Here is an 18,411-nt window from a genome sequence, read left to right on the forward strand (position 1 = left end):
AGCGCTTATATTTTTTCACTTACATACAGCTCTTACATTGGTTTTATTACTATACATTATAGCTTTTGCCGGTGTGCTACTTGGAGACTGGACTTGTGTCATACTTAGGTTTATGTTATCGATGGCGGGCATATATTAGATATTCAAAATTGTTTACTGAAGGAGTGAATGATTGAATGAATTTATGGCACATTTTATTTTTCATTTACATCTGCAGTCTTAAATCATCGAATCCTCTTTTTCAATGGGTCTCTTTTCTTGCTGGGAGCATAGCAGTACCTCTCATTTCACATTTCAGCTTTTTCACATTTTTTTCATATTCCTCACTTTTTTGTCCTTTTACCAAGGAGGAGAGAGTGGTAGGCACCAGGGCCTGTCATTGGTAATGTATATTTGTAGCTCCTTCCAGCACTTAGCTGCTTTATGTGTCTTACGTTCAGTAGTGGGAGGCTGATAAGTCTGCATTATTTCATTAATTAGGTGTTTGTCTAACACCACAAAGGATGGTACTGTGAATGTGCAAAAGTGCATAAACATAGCTCTTGATGTCAATTAATGTATTGTCTACTAGAAAAAAGGAGACAGATACTTAATACAAGATGGGGATGCTGTGGGTTTTCATAAAGCTATAGAAAGAATGCACAGGCTATTTTGAGATAGGTTAACTCAGCTAGCTTTATCAGATAGAACTTAAAGAAGATAGGGTTGAATAGAAGTTGTCATTTCTTTTGACTCGCATACTGTGAATTCCATACAGATGGACTGTGCAGAAAATGTATCTACTGTCTTGAAATTCCTTTAAAGAAAAATTGGTGGTAGTACAGTACTTAACATATGCAATTTTGATGAAATATTGTCTTGGGTAGGCAAATTGAGAAATATCTTAAGTTTATTTCCTATGGAGGGGTTGACTTTTTAAATAAAATTCCTTCATGTAGCTCATGTATTTTAATATCCTCATGAAACTGGTGGAGATGGTATCTCAGCAGAGCTTGTAGGACTGTAGAGCCACATGATAGTTGAGTCAGTTTTTAGCTGATTGGTTTGCCTGCCTGAAATGGGACCAGGACTTGATTGCTTTTGCTTTTCTTTAATTTTGGTACCTTAGTTTATGCATAATTATTAGCTGTTACAAAATAAGAACTTAGGTTGACACTAAGAGCTGGAAAATGAGACGTTTGACGACTGTTAGGAAACTTTTTTCTCTGTTAAATGCAGTCCAAAAAAAGGTGTTCTAGTGTTTATTTGAAAATAGAGATGCCATCTGCCCCTGATTAATATGTCTAAATATTTTAACCCATGATGAGTTTCTCAGGTTACAGCAGTTCTAAATAAATCCCATTTCTCCTCAAAGGTTATTTTCCAATGCAGTGCTGGTGAGCAAACTCTTAGCAGAATTATATACTACAAAATGATGTGCCATTTACAGTGGATGGGACATGTGGTCTGCACTAGAGAACTCCCACGGTTAATGCTACAAATAGTCAAAAAGAATAATGTAAGGAAAATTCAGAAACCATCTCCAGTGTTTTGTGTATCATTTTTTTTCTTCAGAGACACAAAGTTATTCACAAATTATAAGCAAACATATTCTAGGATTTACAGGGAGAATTACATTAAAGCAATGAATCAGGAAATGGGTATAACTGAGTGGGGCATTACCCAAAGAACCATTATTCACCTAAATTATTTGAATTTCTAGAGGTACCTGTTTCAAGAATTGCTTTCATTTTTATTGTTCTTTAGAAGAATTTGCTTAGGAAACTAATGTATTCTTAAGGCCTATTGTTTCTTTTCCCCAGGTATCCAGATAGAAATTAGACATTTAAGTGCATGACAGAAATTTCAGCTCAAATTTAATCTTCCAATGACTGTTTATGTAATTAGAATCTTTCCATGGCTTAAATTAGTGCTTTAGCTGGGTGGCATATCAGAATCCCATGGAGGGTTTCCGAGAACACTTGATCACTGGTTCCTGCTTCAGTGATAGGTCTCGGATGTGGCCTAGGCATTTGGATTTTTAAAAGCATTACAGGTGATTCTCATGCGCAGTACAGTTTAAGAACCACTGGCCTAAAACACCTACATCATTCAGTACTAATTATTTAACTTCATTGTGTATCTCTGCCCACCTCCCCCAACGTTTTTCGTGTTTGTCATTTTTGTTGTTATTGTTGTTTTTTGTCATTTGAAAGCCAAGGATTGTTCTTACCCTGGGATCTTTCCATTAGCAGTTCCGCCCTCCTGGAATGCTCTTCCTACAGATCCTTATATGGTTTATCTCCTTCTCATCTTTCAGGTCTCAGCTCCATGGGCTCTTCAGGCAAAGCTTTTCTTAATTCCCCGTCTCCAAAGCTTTCTTTTCCCCAGCATTGTCATGTTATTCTGTTGTATTGTTGCCATTCTGAAGGGACCATGAGATGTTTCATTCATTTGTTAGTCCTCTCCACCCCCAACTATAAGGTAAACCCCAGGTATGTCTGGTTCACCATCATATTCCCAGCATTAAAAGCCAAGCCTGTCATCCAGCAGTTCCTTGATAAATATTGTTTGAATAAGTGAATTAAAATGTCAATAGAAAAAATATTGTGGGAATATGGCTCCCTGGAATATGCCTCCTGACTCATTTGAAAAGACCCTGATGCTGGGAAAGATTGAAGGTGGGAAGAGAAGGGGACAACAGAGGATGAGATGGTTGGATGCCATCACTGACTCAATGAACATGAGTTTGAGTACACTCCAGGGGTTGGTGATGAACAGGGAAGCCTGGTGTGCTGCAGTCCATGGGGTCGCCAAGAGTCAGACACGACTGAGCGACTGAACTGAACTGATGGCTCAAGCGGTAAAGAATCCTCCTGCGTGCAAGGAGACCTGTGTGAGCCCTGGATCTGGCAGATCCTCTGGAAGTGGAGATGAAACCCACTCCAGTATTCTTGCCTGGAAAATTCCGTGGACAGAGGAGCCTGGTGAGCTACAGTCCATGGAGTTGCAAAAAAGCTGGACAAGACGGAGCGACTAACACGGCTACTCTAGTACTATATGTAATTATCTTTTCCTCTCCAAAAACAAAACCTAATATGGGATCACATTTTAAAAATTAGAAGAAAGTTTGAAGATGAAATTAGTGAAAATGTCAACAGGCAGAGAAGAAATAAACCTTGACATTTGCCCCCCCCCACCCCCCTTGTACTGAAACCTCTGGGTCAGTGATATTAAGACTGGGCTATTTATTACTACTGGAGGCTCTCACTGCGTGGCTGTACTTTGGGTCTTAACCATCATCCCAAAGTGCCACACATGTGAAATCTTCACATACTTTCTTCTATTACTTCATATAGTTTACTTCTATTAGAGGAGCTCTCTAATAGCACCTCCTCCTCCATAAAGCCTTCCCTGAGCTCAGTCTCCACGAAGAGCTGGTTTCCTGTGTTCTGCTTGCTTGCCTCAGGCTGTCGCCATGCTGTGTTATAAAGATCTGTCACCAGTCCCTGTCTCCCTCACCAGCTTCCCTGAGAGCACTGATTGTGCTATAGTACCAAGCCCATCACTGGTTCTCAGCAAGTGTTATGTTGAATGAAAGCATAAATAAATACAAAATACTCCACAAGAAGCATTACAACTGCCAATTAAAATTATACAATGGATTTGTCAGGAATATAAGTAAGTTAAAGTGGTTTTTAATAGAATAAAGCAATAAATAAGGGTATTCTAGGCCAACTTGGGGGTGTGATGTTATGCACAGTTAGGAAATTAAGAAAACATTCTTGGTGCCAATAAGTCTGAGCACAGGCTTCCAACTGATACGGGGCTTGTCATCTATACAAGGTTTTCATCACTCACTTGGGACTTTTATACATTATTTACCCTTTATGATAAACTTCGTTTCAATAGCTGCTATTCAGATGGATGCATTTTCCAGTAACACCTGATATGCATTTTAAAATGTAGCTTTTAATTGGTATTGATTGCCAGTAAACCCAATGATAACTTTCTTCAGTGTATTTTGAACTTCATTATTCTGCCCAATAGAAAATGGAGCAATCTTTGGGCATATAAATATTTAAAATTCTCTAGGTAGATCCCTGTTAGTTCCATGGTACCATTGTTATCATTTTAGTTTTTGAATACTTCTTAGGGTCACTCTTTCAGACTGTATCCCACTTCAAAATTGCTATCACTATGCATAAGTTTACCAGAAAGCTAGATTTTTTAAAAAGGAAAATCATGTAATTGGAGTGAACATTTTCAACAGCATTGTGGAATTGTTCATTGCCTCATTTTATGTCACAAAGATGATAAAACAGAGAAGTGAATACTCAGGACAGAAATGCCACAGACCATCCTTAAGTGCAGTGTTACCACTGCTTTGTTGCTGGCAGACTCCAGATTGGTACTTGCTTTTCCTTTCTGCTTTTAGGAGGAAGCACTAAATTTGTCACACTTCTAAAAATGAGACAAGCAAGAAGGAGTAAGGAGTTTTAATATCAGCCTTACAGCACCCAAAGAAGTTTGTTTGTTTGTTTGTTTATCTTTTTTTTTTAATTTTTGAGTTTGCATTCCCACATAGTTGGATCTAGTTCTATTATACCAGCTCAAATATTACTCTGATGAAATTTAGGGTTCAGAGAATTTTGTTTGTTCTTGAAAAGATACAGAAACTTGTAAATGCTGCTTCACAGGGCATTTCTAGTGAACACTTGGTTTGGTGTGTTAGGTGAGTGTAACATGGGATTTGTGTTGTGGGCAAAAGGGAAATGAAACCTAAAGGATAAGGCCAGGTCGAGATGGCTGAGTGGCCTCTGTTCTGTGCTGAAGGCTTGAATCCTCTGTCGGCAAGATGAGGTGTTGAAATTTTGTAACCCGTGGAAGCAGCGTAGAAGACGGACGGAGAAGGCAGAGTGGTGACAGGAGAGTCGATGGTGAGTCTTTCAGTGTTTAAGGTTACATAAAAGTTAGACCTGAATTTTGGTAGGAACAGAGGGAAGGGTAGGAGGCATGAACTTGAGAGGTATTCCAAAGCTAGACAGAGTAGTAACTAATTAGAATTGGGGGAGAACAGAAGTAGAACACTGAAATTTTTGCTGAGTAATGGTACTGTCATTACCCAAGTCATGGGTGTGTGTGTGTGTGTGTGTATGTTGCCATTATTAAAAAATATATATATTTGCCTCAAACTGGAATACTTCAGTTTATCCATTAGGTGTTATTGTTTTTTTCAATAGGAAAATCCATACTGAGGGAGGGTCCCTCAGGTGTTGTTAAAATGTGTAGTAATACAGGCCAAGGGTTTAATACAAAAAGTCCCAAATTCAGTTTCTGTCTATATTTCTTTAAAATGTTGGCACATTGGGCTGTTCCTTGCCTACTTTGGATTTCCATTTTTGCTTATGTAAAGTAGGAATTTTTTCTCATTGGCTTATCCTAATGATCAAATGAGAAAGCATATGAAGAAAGACTCCTTAAAAACATGCCGTATAAATGTGCGTCAATAGATTTGTACAGAGTTGGCCAGCAAGAGGGGGAATACCCCATCAATATGGGTCCCATGCCCTGAGCGTGATCTGAGTTCCTGTACTTCTGAAGTGTTCCTTTATGTTCTTCACTGATGTGATTTAAGTATCCGGAATGAGTGGCAGTTTGTATATGCTTTTTCAAAGATGGATAGTTATACAAAGCAGTTATTTTAATTTAACAGTTCAATACATATTCTCTTCATAATAAAATAGAAATATAATCAGGTTGATTCCTAAATTGATGTGCTATTTGTTAACATTATTTCATTTCTTCAGTGGATTATGAAAGAATATAAGGATATTCTTTCTTTACCTTTTCTATGCACATGTAGAAGTCATGTCCAACTCTTTGTGACCCCATGGACTGTAGCCCGCCAGACTCTTTTGTCCATGGGATTCTCCAGGGAAGAATACTGGAGTGGGTTGACATGCCCTCCTCCAGGAGATCTTCCTGACCCAGGGATTGAACCCAGGTCTCCTGCGTTGCAGGCAGATTCTTTATCATCTGAACTAGCAGGGGAGCTCGTTTATACTTTTACCTCCCACCTATCCTCAACCTAGTTCCAGCTCTGATCTTGGCCAATGTAAGCTGAATACCAGGATGAAGCAAATTAGAGGAAGGGAAAAAGCACCTCAAAGGGCACTCCTGTGCAGTTTTCACCTATTCCAAAGTAGTCTAATGAAATCAGAGCTTACAGAAACTAGAAAGATTGCTTTAGTTCACCTCAAAGTTTATTTAACTTACTGTTGGAAATATATATGACAATATTCAGATCCACTAAAATACAGAAGTAAAAGTAAGATTTAAAATATTTTCGTCTTTCTTTCTGCATTACTCCTTATTTACTTTTGACAATGCATTTCAAGAAAATATCAAGCCCTGTCAAGCAGGACAGCCAATAGAAACAACCCCATTTTATGTGTAAACCAAACGAGAGTAATAGATATATCATTCATTTCTTGTTAAAATTGGTTGGCTTTATTGTTTTCTTCCTATTTCTTCTCCTTTTTTTGAGACATATTTTGATTAGAAAAATGTGGCATTAAAGTGAATAATGATATTCTTTGGCTTTACAAATTTAAATCTTGCATATGAGAACAGATAGATCATATAGCAGTAAAATAAACCAGTGATGTTTTTATATTCTTTTATGAATTTTAATAATTCTTTTGTGAGATTTAACATATATTCCTATTTTCCGTGCTCGTTTAATTATTCAGTGATGCTTTTATGACTTACTGTTGTGTGATTAATAGTAACAAAGGTCAGCTTAAATGTGGTAGATAGGTATTTCCCTCCTCCACTGAACTGATTTTTGCTGAATTCTTCCTGGCTGGGATTTCTCCTTTTCCATCCTAAGGAATGCATGGTGGTAGCTTGTCTTACTGAGTTCCCCAATCTCTCCTGCTCTCCTTTTAGCTGACAGAAATCCTTCTGGTAGGGGCGATTTTAGGATCACCCTGCCTCTCCTGTCTTGGAGAGGGCGCTTAGTTCTTTCTCGGGATATCTGTTCCTCTGTTCAACAAAATATACTCTAGTTGTTTCTAGAAATGTTCCATTAAATTAATATCACATTGCTAATTATGGATATCTGTATGAATAAAAAGATCCTCAAATGAATTGTCCTTGAAAAAGCAACAAAAGCTGAGAGTTGAGATCTTTTTGGTGACAGAAAACCTTTGTTTCCAGTGTTGGGTGATCATCTGAAATATTAGAGCTACTCAGCAATTAATGGAATTAAAAATTCTCAAAGATTCTTACTGTTAGATAGACAATCTAATTTTCATTTTGAACTGATTTTAGAGAAATTTGAATTAGTGAAGTTAATTCCTTAAATTTAAGAAATAAATATTAAAGCTATGTAATGATTGTAAGACCTGTACACTTTTGTAAGAGTAGAAAATTCCTGAAATTATATTGCAAATAAATATTATATTTCCAATATTTTTGAAATTGTCCTTGGTGTTATATAAATATATATGCCATTAAGAGGAAAACAAATGGAAATACTGGTATGTAGCTGAGAACTCAGCTATTAATATTAATCATGAAGAGAGACATTAGTATAGTTTTATATGAGACCAATTAGCAACAACTACAAGAATAACTCGATAATCTTGATGTTTTTCACTCTTTATTGTTACTTTTTTTTGTTAAATGTTATTGAGCTTTTTTATTGATTATGGTTATATGCGTTCCATGCACTATGAATTTCAAAACAATTTCTATTTATAAGTGATACAATGTTTAGTTTGTCATTTGTTTGTTTGATGTCAAATACAAATTTAAAAGGACTTCTATTCTTTGCTCTATCATTTTTCTGCTTCATATTTTTCCCCTTTTAAGTTTATATACAGCATTGTTCTGATTGAAAGAGCCTTTTTCATTAATTATGTAGTCAATACCTTCAACTAATAATGGATAGGTACTTAGAATAAACTGGCAGCAGTAAAGGTTAGTAGACCTGTGTATGATTTTCCTGTGGGGTCCCGGGAGCCCAAAGTATTTATTACATGAGAACAAAGAACCTTAGAGTTAAAGGTAAGTGACTTTCTTTATAATATGACTAATAGGAGACCTGTGTTCATTGGAAGGAGTGATGCTGAAGCTGAAACTCCAGTACTTTGGCCACCTCACGCAAAGAGTTGACTCATTGGAAAGGACTCTGATGCTGGGAGGGATTGGGGGCAGGAGGAGAAGGGGACGACAGAGGATGAGATGGCTGGATGGCATCACTGACTCGATGGACGTGAGTCTGAGTGAACTCCAGGAGTTGGTGATGGACAGGGAGGCCTGGCGTGCTGCGATTCATGGGGTCGCAAAGAGTCGGACACGACTGAGTGACTGATCTGAACTGAAAGGAAAAACAAGGAGAAAACCATCCATAGTTTGTTTCTAACCAGGCATATTATAGAATCAGTTTTCTTTCTCTTCAATCTTTTACATGGAAAGTCACATATTTCCTCGGTACTTTTGAAAAATCATGGCCAATTTGGATTACTAATATTTTCCTAGAACCCATTGCCCCTGAGGAGTGTGTCATTCTTTATGGTGTTGAGTAAATTTGTAGCCTTCATGATTAAGTTTGTCAGCAATGTATTTTAAGGTCATTCATTTCTTAATCAATTTTTTGCTTTTTCTCCACGTCTAACCTCAAGGAAGCATTAAAGTATTCATATAACAGAATTACAGTTCCAGTTTCCTAGCACTTATCTAATAGAGTACTTAATTATTACCAAATTGAAAATACTAATATAGGTATTCATCATAATACTGAACAGAGGGTTAGTACCTATTCTTTGTCATTACAAATTTTAAAAGTTTCTTTACTAAAAATTCTGTTGAAAATGCAGAGGAATTCAAATTATTAGTTTAAAAATGGAAGCAATATACCAATAAATCACATGTCTAATCCCTAATCTTTCATTTGTTGATTAGTTTGTTCATTTATTCAGCTAAGAAGTAAGTGATCATGTCTGTGTCACATATAACTTGAAAATATGCCTTAAGCTTTATTCAGTCCTGAGCTTTTTTGAAATTGTATTTACTGAAAAGAGTAAATGTTCAAAAGGCCAAGAAGCACACGAAAAGATAGTGAATGTTTTGTCATTAGGGAAATGGAAATTAAAATCACAATGAGATTGTGCTTTATACTTAGGGTTGCTGTAATAAAGATAGTTGATTACAGGTGTTTATAGGAATGTGGAGAAATTGGAACCCTCATACTTTGCTGGTGGGGATGTAAATGGTGCAGTCACTTTGAAAAGCTAAAAGTGAAAGTGAAGTTGGTCAGTTGTATCCGACTCTTTGCAGTCCCATCGACTGTAGCCTTGCAGGCTTCTCTGTCCATGAGATTTTCCAGGCAAGGGTACCGGAGTGGGTTGCCATTTCCTTCTCCAGGAGATCTTCCTGACCCAGGGATCAAACCTGGATCTCCTGCGTTGCAGGCAGACACTTTACTCTCTGAGCCACCAGGGTAGTAGTCACTTTAGAAAACAATTTGACAGTTCTTTATGTTGTTAAACATAAAATTACCATATTACTTAGCAGTTTCACTCTTGCTGTTTACCCGCGAGAAATGAAAATGTAAGTTCACCCAAAAACTTGTACATGAAATTTCATAGCAGCATTTTTCATAATAGCTTAAAAATGGGGACAACCCAAATGTCCATCAGCTAATGAGTGGATAAATAAAAAGCGTATTTTAGACAGTAAAGTATTATGACACAGTAAAAAGAAGTGAAGTACTGATACTCAGATCAGAGGTACTATATGAAACTCATCTTTTTGATGAGGAAACTAAGGTTGTATAACTTGTAACTTGAGAAAGATGAAAACTCAAGTCAGCTTGACTTTAGAACACTCAGTCTCTACACTGTGATGAGTGGTTTGTTGTTTTAAATCATTATCCCCACCTGTCTTTCTCTTCTTTTATTGTAGCCAAACTTTTTGTAAGAGTGATCCTACTCAATGTCTCATTTTAATTGCTTACCTTTCTTCTCCTGTGGAAACAGTTTAGCCACCATTGATCTTTCTTTCTTTTTAAATACCTGCTTTATTGAAATATAATTCATATACCATTAAAAGTATCCTTGTAAAATGTACAGTTCAGAGATGTTTAGTATCACAGTGCTGTCTGAGGGCTGTGTATTATGGGTTGTTTTTAATTACTTTAATGTTGGATCTTTCTGTGGTATTTGGATTTGCTGACCTCTCCCTCCAGAATATTCCTTCCTCATTCACTCTGGGTCCCATTCTCTCATTCTTCCCCTACTTAACATTCATAATTGTTTTATGGTCGTTATGGACTTTTCTTCCTTGACCCATTTCTTCAGTGTGGATTTTGGGTGTCTTATAATCACTAAGAGGCCTTGTGACTTCAGGAACCACTTGTATTGGTATATGGCTCACAAGTGCCTATTTCAGTCATTTGTACCATACATATTTATTGTGCATTTATTGTGTGCAAGGCTCAATTTAGGCCCTTGAAATGTGTGCTATCATTGAATTTGCATTCTGTTGGAAAGAGATTTGTCTTTTCCAGAATGTCATATATTTGAAATCATACATACATCGTTCTCTTCAGACTGGCTTCTTTAACTTCAGTTCATTTCAGTCGCTCAGTCGTGTCTGACTGTTTGTGACCCCATGAATCGCAGCATGCCAGGCCTCCCTGTCCATCACCAACTCCCGGAGTTCACTCAGACTCACGTCCATCGAGTCAGTGATGCCATCCAGCCATCTCATCCTCTGTCGTCCCCTTCTCCTCCTGCCCCCAATCCCTCCCAGCAATGAGTCTTTTCCAATGAGTCAACTCTTCGCATGAGGTGGCCAAAGTACTAGAGTTTCAGCTTTAGCATCATTCCTTCCAAAGAAATCCCAGGGCTGATCTCCTTCAGAATGGACTGGTTGGGTCTCCTTGCAGTCCAAGGAACTCTCAAGAGTCTTCTCCAACACCACAGTTCAAAAGCATCAATTCTTTGGCACTCAGCCTTCTTCACAGTCCAACTCTCACATCCGTACATGACCACAGGAAAAACCATAGCCTTGACTAGACGAACCTTTGTTGGCAAAGTAATGTCTCTGCTTTTGAATATGCTATCTAGGTTGGTAATAAATTTTCTTCCAAGGAGTAAGCATCTTTTAATTTCATGGCTGCAGTCACTATCTGCAGTGATTTTGGAGCTCCCAAAAATAAAGTCTGACACTGTTTCCACTGTTTCCCCATCTATTTCCCATGAAGTGATGGGACCAGATGCTATGATCTTCGTTTTCTGAATGTTAAGCCAACTTTTTCACTCTCCTCTTTCACCTTCAACAAGAGGCTTTTGAGTTCCTCTTCACTTTCTGCCATAAGGGTGGTGTCATCTGCATATCTGAGATTATTGGTATTGATTCCAGCTTGTGCTACTTCCAGCCCAGCGTTTCTCATGATGTACTCCGCATAGAAGTTAAATAAGCAGGGTGACAATATACAGCCTTGACGTACTCCTTTTCCTGTTTGGAATCAGTCTGTTGTTCCATGTCCAGTTCTAACTGTTGCTTCCTGACCTGCATACAGATTTCTCAAGAGGCAGGTCAGGTGGTCTGGTATTCTCATCTCTTTCAGGATATGCATTTAAATTTCATTCATGTCTTTCATGACTTGATAGCTAATCTTTTAGTACTGATAATATTCCACTGCCTAGATGTACCACAGTTTATTTATCTAGTCACTCACTGAAGGATCTTCTGGTTGCTTCCAGTTTTTTGCCAGTTATAATTAAAGTTTCTATAAACATCTGCATTTTTGTATAGGCATACGTTTTCAAATCCTTTGGGTAAATATGAGTGTGATTGATAAATCATATGATAAGAGTATGTTTAATTTTGTAAGAAACCTCCAAACAGTCTTTCACAGTGGCTGGATCATTTTGAATACCCACCAGCAGGAAATGAAAGTTCTTCTTTCACATCTTCACACCACCAGTTACACACCTCAATCAGCATTTAGTGTTGTGTGTGTTCTGGATTTTAGTCATTCTAAAAGTTGTATAGTGGTATGGCATATCGTTGTTTGAATTTGCATTTCCTTGATGACAGATGAATTAGAGCATTTTCCATATGCTTATTTGCCATCTGTATATCTTTTTTTGTGATATATCTATTAAGATCTTTGGCTCATTAAAAAAATTTTTTTTTGGGGTTTTTAGAGTTCTTATCTTTTAGATAACAGTCCTTCATTAGATGTCTTTTGCAAATATTTTCTGTTTGTGACTTGTGTTCTCATTGCCTTGATATTGTCTTTCTCAGAGGTTATTAATTTTTAAGTTCAACATACCAATTATTTTTTTTTATGGGTCATGCCTTTGTTGTTTTATCTAAAAAGTCGTCATCATATCCAAGGCCATCTAGGTTTTATCCTGTATTATACTCTAAGAGTTTTACAGCTTTGCATTTTACATGGAAGATCTGTGATCTATGTGTAGTTAATTTTTGTGAAGGGTGTAAGATCTGTGTCCAGATTCAGTTTTTTGCCTGTGGATGTCCAGTTGTTCCAGCACCATTTGTTGAAAAGATTGTCTTTGCTTTATGGTTTTGCCTCTGCTCCTTGTCAAAGATTAGTTGACTTTACTTAAGTGAGTCTATTTCTGTGCTTTCTGTTGTGCCATTGATTTCTTTTCTTTCTCTAATATCACACTGTCGTGATTACTACAGCTTTATAGTCAGCCTTGATGTTACTGTCAGTCTTTCATCTTTGTTCTTACTTACTGTCGTTGGCTATTCTAGGTCTTTATCCTCTCTGTGTGAACTTTAGTATGAGTTTGTTAATATCCAAAAAGATGGATTTTGGTGGAGATTACATTGAATCTATAAATAAAGTTGGGAAGAACTGATATTTTGGTAGTGTTAAGTCTGCACACCTTTGACTCTATGTAGTCCTTACCCTTCAGTCAAATCAAAGACAAAACCCTTCAGGCTATTTTTTATAAGGCATATCAATCATTTTAATTTTGTCCACTGATTCATTTCTTCATCTCATCTTCTTGCTACCCTTTAAAACTCAAAATTCTAGGAGTTTCCTGAGAGAACTGTATGATAAGGCTTTAATTCCTTACTGACTTCCTGAGGGCACGGTGTAGTCCTCTTCCTTGCTTAGCCTTGGCTTCCTCTGTATAAGTAACTGATAGAAAGACAGTATGTGGTACTATAGTCCAGTCAGACAGGTGTGACCTGAATCCCAGATCTACTGATTATTAGTTGTATGACTTCAGACAAGTCACTTTATAACCCCAAGACTCATTGTCTTTTTCTTGAAAAAGGCAAAAGCATACTCATCTGTCAGAGTTTTAGTGTTAGAGATAGTTCTATAGTTTCTATTAGGCAATAATCACTCAATAATATTCTCTTTTAGACCACATGCTTCAGGAAGTCAAGAGACTTAACTAAAGTTCCTAATTTTCATTAGGGCTCTCTCTTTGTGATGATTCTGTCTTGCCAAATGTGTAATGTCATGTATCTACGATTACAGTGTCAAAATAAAGCCAAAACACGTAGCTTCTCTGCCCTAAAATTCCCTGTGCTCCATCTGCTCATTCCCCCTCCCCACCCAAACCCTATAGCCTTTTCAGACTAGCTTCTTTCACTTAGCAATTGAATAAATGGTTTTAATGGAGTGAGTGTCCAGAGTCTTAACTTTTACACATTAATTTCTCTTAATATTGATTTAGCTCAGAACAATGCTTTATTCACAGCAGTCTCTCTCTAACTTTACAAAAGAAAGATGTATACCTGCTGCTGCTGCTAAGTAGCTTCAGTCGTTTCCAACTCTGTGTGACCCCATAGACAGCAGCCCACTAGGCTCCTCTGATCCCTGGGATTCTCCAGGCAAGAATACTGAAGTGGGTTGCCATTTCCTTCTCCAATGCATGAAAGTGAAAAGTGAAAGTAAAAAAAAGTGAAAGTAAAGTTGCTCAGTGCCCGACTCTTAGCAACCCCATGGACTGCAGCCTAACAGGCTCCTCTGTCCATGGGATTTTCCGGGCAAGAGTACTAGAGTGGATTGCCATTGCCTTCTCTGGCATATACCTATCCATCCCAAATCATACTATGGTGCATTGTAGCTAAGATCATAGAAAACTTAGCAATTAAACAATTTAAATTAATGTCTTAGATTTTTTTTGTGGAAAAGTAAGAATATTTTTTTTGTTGTGGAGAGGTTTAGGGTGAAAAATGAAAGAATTTTAGTTACAAAATACATTATGTAAGAATTCTCCGAGGAAGTGAGATGGAAATAAAGGTTGATAAAATAGTAATATAAAATTTTCAGATTGAAAGAAGAGTCTATTCATGTATTTTTAAAATGCATAACAATTTTATGACCCTGAATTTAGGTTCTATTGCATATTCTTAAAATAGTTGATAGAAGTTTTATTTTAAAATGTTTAAAATGTCAGTATTTCCAATAGAATGGAAATTAAATTCTTTTCAAGTGCATATTTTACCACAGGTGAAAAATTGTAGGCATTAACTTGATAATGTGTTAATGGTTACATATTTTTCAAAATTCTTTTAAGGGTCTGTGAATAAAAATAGTTGAAGACTACTCACCTACTATATAAAACCCAGTTTTTTAACCTGGTATATATAACCCTTCATCACCTTTCTCCTTCTAGTCCCTTTTTTTTTTTTATTTTTTTGGTCATTTAACCATTTCCTGCTTTATATTCTGTGCTCCAGTAAAAGAAAACTTGGAAATTCCATATCATTTTTTCCTTGCCTCCTTGTTTTCATTGTGTTATTCCTTCTCATCTTTGTCTCATTGCTGTCTATTCATTCTTTTTTTTAAAATTTTTTATTGGAGTGTATCTGATTTAGTATGTTGTTAGCTTCAGGTGTACAACAAAGGAAATCAGTTATCCATATACATATATCCACTCTTTCCTCTGCTATACACTGTGTTGTTATTAGTTTATTTTATATACAGTAGTGAGTATGTGTCAGTCCTAATCTCATCATTTATCTCCCCCTCGTTTTCCTCCCGGTAACCATAAGTTTATTTGCTGCATCTGTGACTCTATTTCTTTTTTGTAATTAAGTTTATTTGCACATTTTTTTTTGTTTAGATTCCACATGTAAGTGATAATAACATTTATTTTTGTCTGTCTGACTTTACTCAGTGTGACTCTTTCTTGGTCCATCTGTGTTGCTGCAAATGGCATTAGTTCATTCTTTCTGTGGCTGAATAATATTCCGTTTATGTATGTACCACATCTTCTTTATCCATTCACCTATTGGTGGACATTTAGTTTTCTTCCATGTCCTGGCTATCATAAATAGTGCTGCAGTGAACATTAGGGTGCTTGTCTCTTTTTGAGTTATGGTTTTCTCCAGGTTTTTGCCCAGCATCTATTTCTGCTTTATTGACTATGCCAAAGCCTTTGACTGTGTGGATCACAATAAACTGTGGAAAATTCTGAAAGAGATGGGAATACCAGACCACCTGATCTGCCTCCTGAGAAATCTGTATGCAGGTCAGGAAGCAACAGTTAGAACTGGACATGGAACAACAGACTGGTTCCAAATAGGAAAAGGAGTACGTCAGGGCTGTATATTGTCACCCTGCTTATTTAACTTATATGCACAATACATCATGAGAAACACTGGACTGGAGAAGCACAAAGTGGGATCAAGATTGCCGGGAGAAATATCAATAATCTCAGATATGCATATGACACCACCCTTATGGCAGAAAGTGAAGAGGAACTCAAAAGCCTCTTGATGAAAGTGAAAGTGGAGAGTGAAAAAGTTGGCTTAAAGCTCAACATTCAGAAAACGAAGATCATGGCATCCGGTCCCATCACTTCATGGGAAATAGATGTGGAAACAGTGGAAACAGTGTCAGACTTTATTTTTCTGGGCTCCAAAATCACTGCAGATGGTGACTGCAGCCATGAAATTAAAAGACGCTTACTCCTTGGAAGGAAAGTTATGACCAACCTAGATAGCATATTCAAGACCAGAGACATTACTTTGCCAACAAAGGTTCGTCTAGTCAGATCAGATCAGTCACTCAGTTGTGTCCGACTCTTTGCAACCCCATGAGTCGCAGCACGCCAGGCCTCCCTGTCCCTCACCAACTCCCGGAGTTCACTGAGACTCATGTCCATCGAGTCAGTGATGCCATCCAGCCATCTCATCCTCTGTCGTCCCCTTCTCCTCCTGCCCCCAATCCCTCCCAGCATCAGAGTCTTTTCCAATGAGTCAACTCTTCGCATGAGGTGGCCAAAGTACTGGAGTTTCAGCTTTAGCATCATTCCTTCCAAAGAAATCCCAGGGCTAATCTCCTTCAGAATGGACTGGTTGGATCTCCTTGCAGTCCAAGGGGCTCTCAAGAGTCTTCTCCAACACCACAGTTCAAAAGCATCAATTCTTTGGTGCTCAGCCTTCTTCATAGTCCAACTCTCACATCCATACATGACCACAGGAAAAACCATAGCCTTGACTAGATGGACCTTTGTTGGCAAAGTAATGTCTCTGCTTTTGAATATGTTATCTAGGTTGGTCATAACTTTTCTTCCAAGGAGTAAGCGTCTTTTAATTTCATGGCTGCAGTCACCATCTGCAGTGATTTTGGAGCCCTAAAGTCTGACACTGTTTCCACTGTTTCCACTGTTTCCACATCTATTTCCCATGAAGTGGTGGGACCGGATGCTATGATCTTCGTTTTCTGGATGTTGAGCTTTAAGCCAACTTTTCACTCTCCACTTTCACTTTTCATCAAGAGGCTTTTGAGTTCCTCTTCACTTTCTGCCATAAGGGTGGTGTCATCTGCATATCTGAGGTTATTGATATTTCTCCCGGCAATCTTGATTCCAGCTTGTGTTTCTTCTAGTCCAGCATTTCTCATGATGTACTCTGCATATAAGTTAAATAAACAGGGTGACAATATACAGCCTTGACGAACTCCTTTTCCTATTTGGAACCAGTCTGTTGTTCCATGTCCAGTTCGAACTGTTGCTTCCTGACCTGCATACAAATTTCTCAAGAGGCAGATCAGGTGGTCTGGTATTCCCATCTCTTGAAGAATTTTCGTCTAGTCAAGGCTATGGTTTTTCCTGTGGTCATGTATGGTTGTGAGAGTTCGACTGTGAAGAAGGCTGAGCGCCAAAGAATTGATGCTTTTGAACTGTGGTGTTGGAGAAGACTGAGCGACTGATCTCATCTGATCTGATCTAAAGATTGCTGGATTATATAGTAGCTGTCTTTTCAGTTTTTTAAGGACACTCCTTATTTTTCTCCTTAGTGCGTATACCAATAGCATTGGTATATATACATTGGGAATATACAGTCCTATCCCCAGTGCAAGGGTTCCCTTTTCTCTGTATCCTCTCCAGCATTTATTGTTTGTAGACTTTTTTGACAGTGGGTGATCTGACTTGTGTGAAGTGATACTTCACTGTAGTTTTGATTTGCATTTCTCCTTAAGTTAGTGATGTTGAGCATCTTTTCATGTACTTTTTGGCTATCTATATGTCTTCTTTGGAAAAATACCTGTTTCAGTGTTCCACCCATTTTTTTGATTGGATTTATTTATTTTTTTTTTATGTTAAGCTGCATGAGCTGTTTGTATATTTTGGAGATTAATCCCTTGCCTGTCGCTTCATTTGTAAGTATTTTCTTGCATTTCCAGGGTTGTCTTTTTGTTTATGGTTTCCTTTGTTGTGCAAATCTTTTAAGTTTAATTAGACCTTGTTTGTTTTATTTTTGTTTTTATTTCCATTAGTCTAGGAGGTGGATTGAAAAAGATCTTGGTACTGTTTGTCAAGTAGTGTTCTTCCTGTGTTCTCCTTTGATAGTTTTATAGTATCTGGCCTTACTTTAAAGACTTATTTAGGTCTTTAATCCATTTTGAGTATATTTTTGTATATGGTATTAGTGACTGTTCTAATTTCATTCTTTTACACATAGCTCTCCAGTTTTCCCAGCACTGTTTATTGGAGAGACTGTCTTTTCTCCATTGTACATTCTTGTCTCCTTCGTCATACATTAGGTGATCGTAGGTGTGTGGTTTTATCTCTGGACTTTCTAGAAATTTTGTTCCATTGATCTATATTTCTCTTTTTGTGCCAGTACCATATGGTTTTGATAACTGTAGTTTTGTACTATAGTCTGAATTCAGGGAGTCTGATTTCTCTGCCTTCATTTTTCTTTCTGCAGTTTTCTTTGGCTATTTGGGGTATTTTGTGTTTCCATACAAATTAAAAGCTTTTTGTTCTAATTTTATGAAAAATGCCATTGGTAATTTGGCAGGGATTGAATTGAATCTGTACATTGTTTTGAATAGTAGAGTCATTTTGACAGTATTGATTCTCCTAATCAAAAAATGTGGTATTTCTCTCCATCTGTTTGTGTCAC

General features: G+C 37.4%; 1 protein-coding gene across 48 annotated transcripts in view; it reads left to right on the top strand.

The window, feature by feature from the left end:
- Positions 1-18,411, top strand: part of BMPR1B (bone morphogenetic protein receptor type 1B) — a 522,369-nt gene that overhangs the window by 332,469 nt on the left and 171,489 nt on the right. For 4 of the 48 annotated variants that reach the window (XM_086406607.1, XM_086406601.1, XM_086406609.1 and 1 more), the window contains exon 3: positions 4,816-4,919. The exons of the other annotated variants lie outside the window; for them this stretch is intronic. The gene's annotated coding sequence lies outside the window, so the exon portion shown is untranslated. The remainder of the gene's footprint in view (positions 1-4,815; positions 4,920-18,411) is intronic. 48 annotated transcript variants of the gene reach the window in all.

The sequence above is a fragment of the Bos grunniens genome, chromosome 6 (assembly GCF_055505025.1).
Source record: "Bos grunniens cultivar Pamir isolate PY7600 chromosome 6, Bosgru_T2T1.0, whole genome shotgun sequence".
NCBI lineage: Eukaryota > Metazoa > Chordata > Mammalia > Artiodactyla > Bovidae > Bos > Bos grunniens.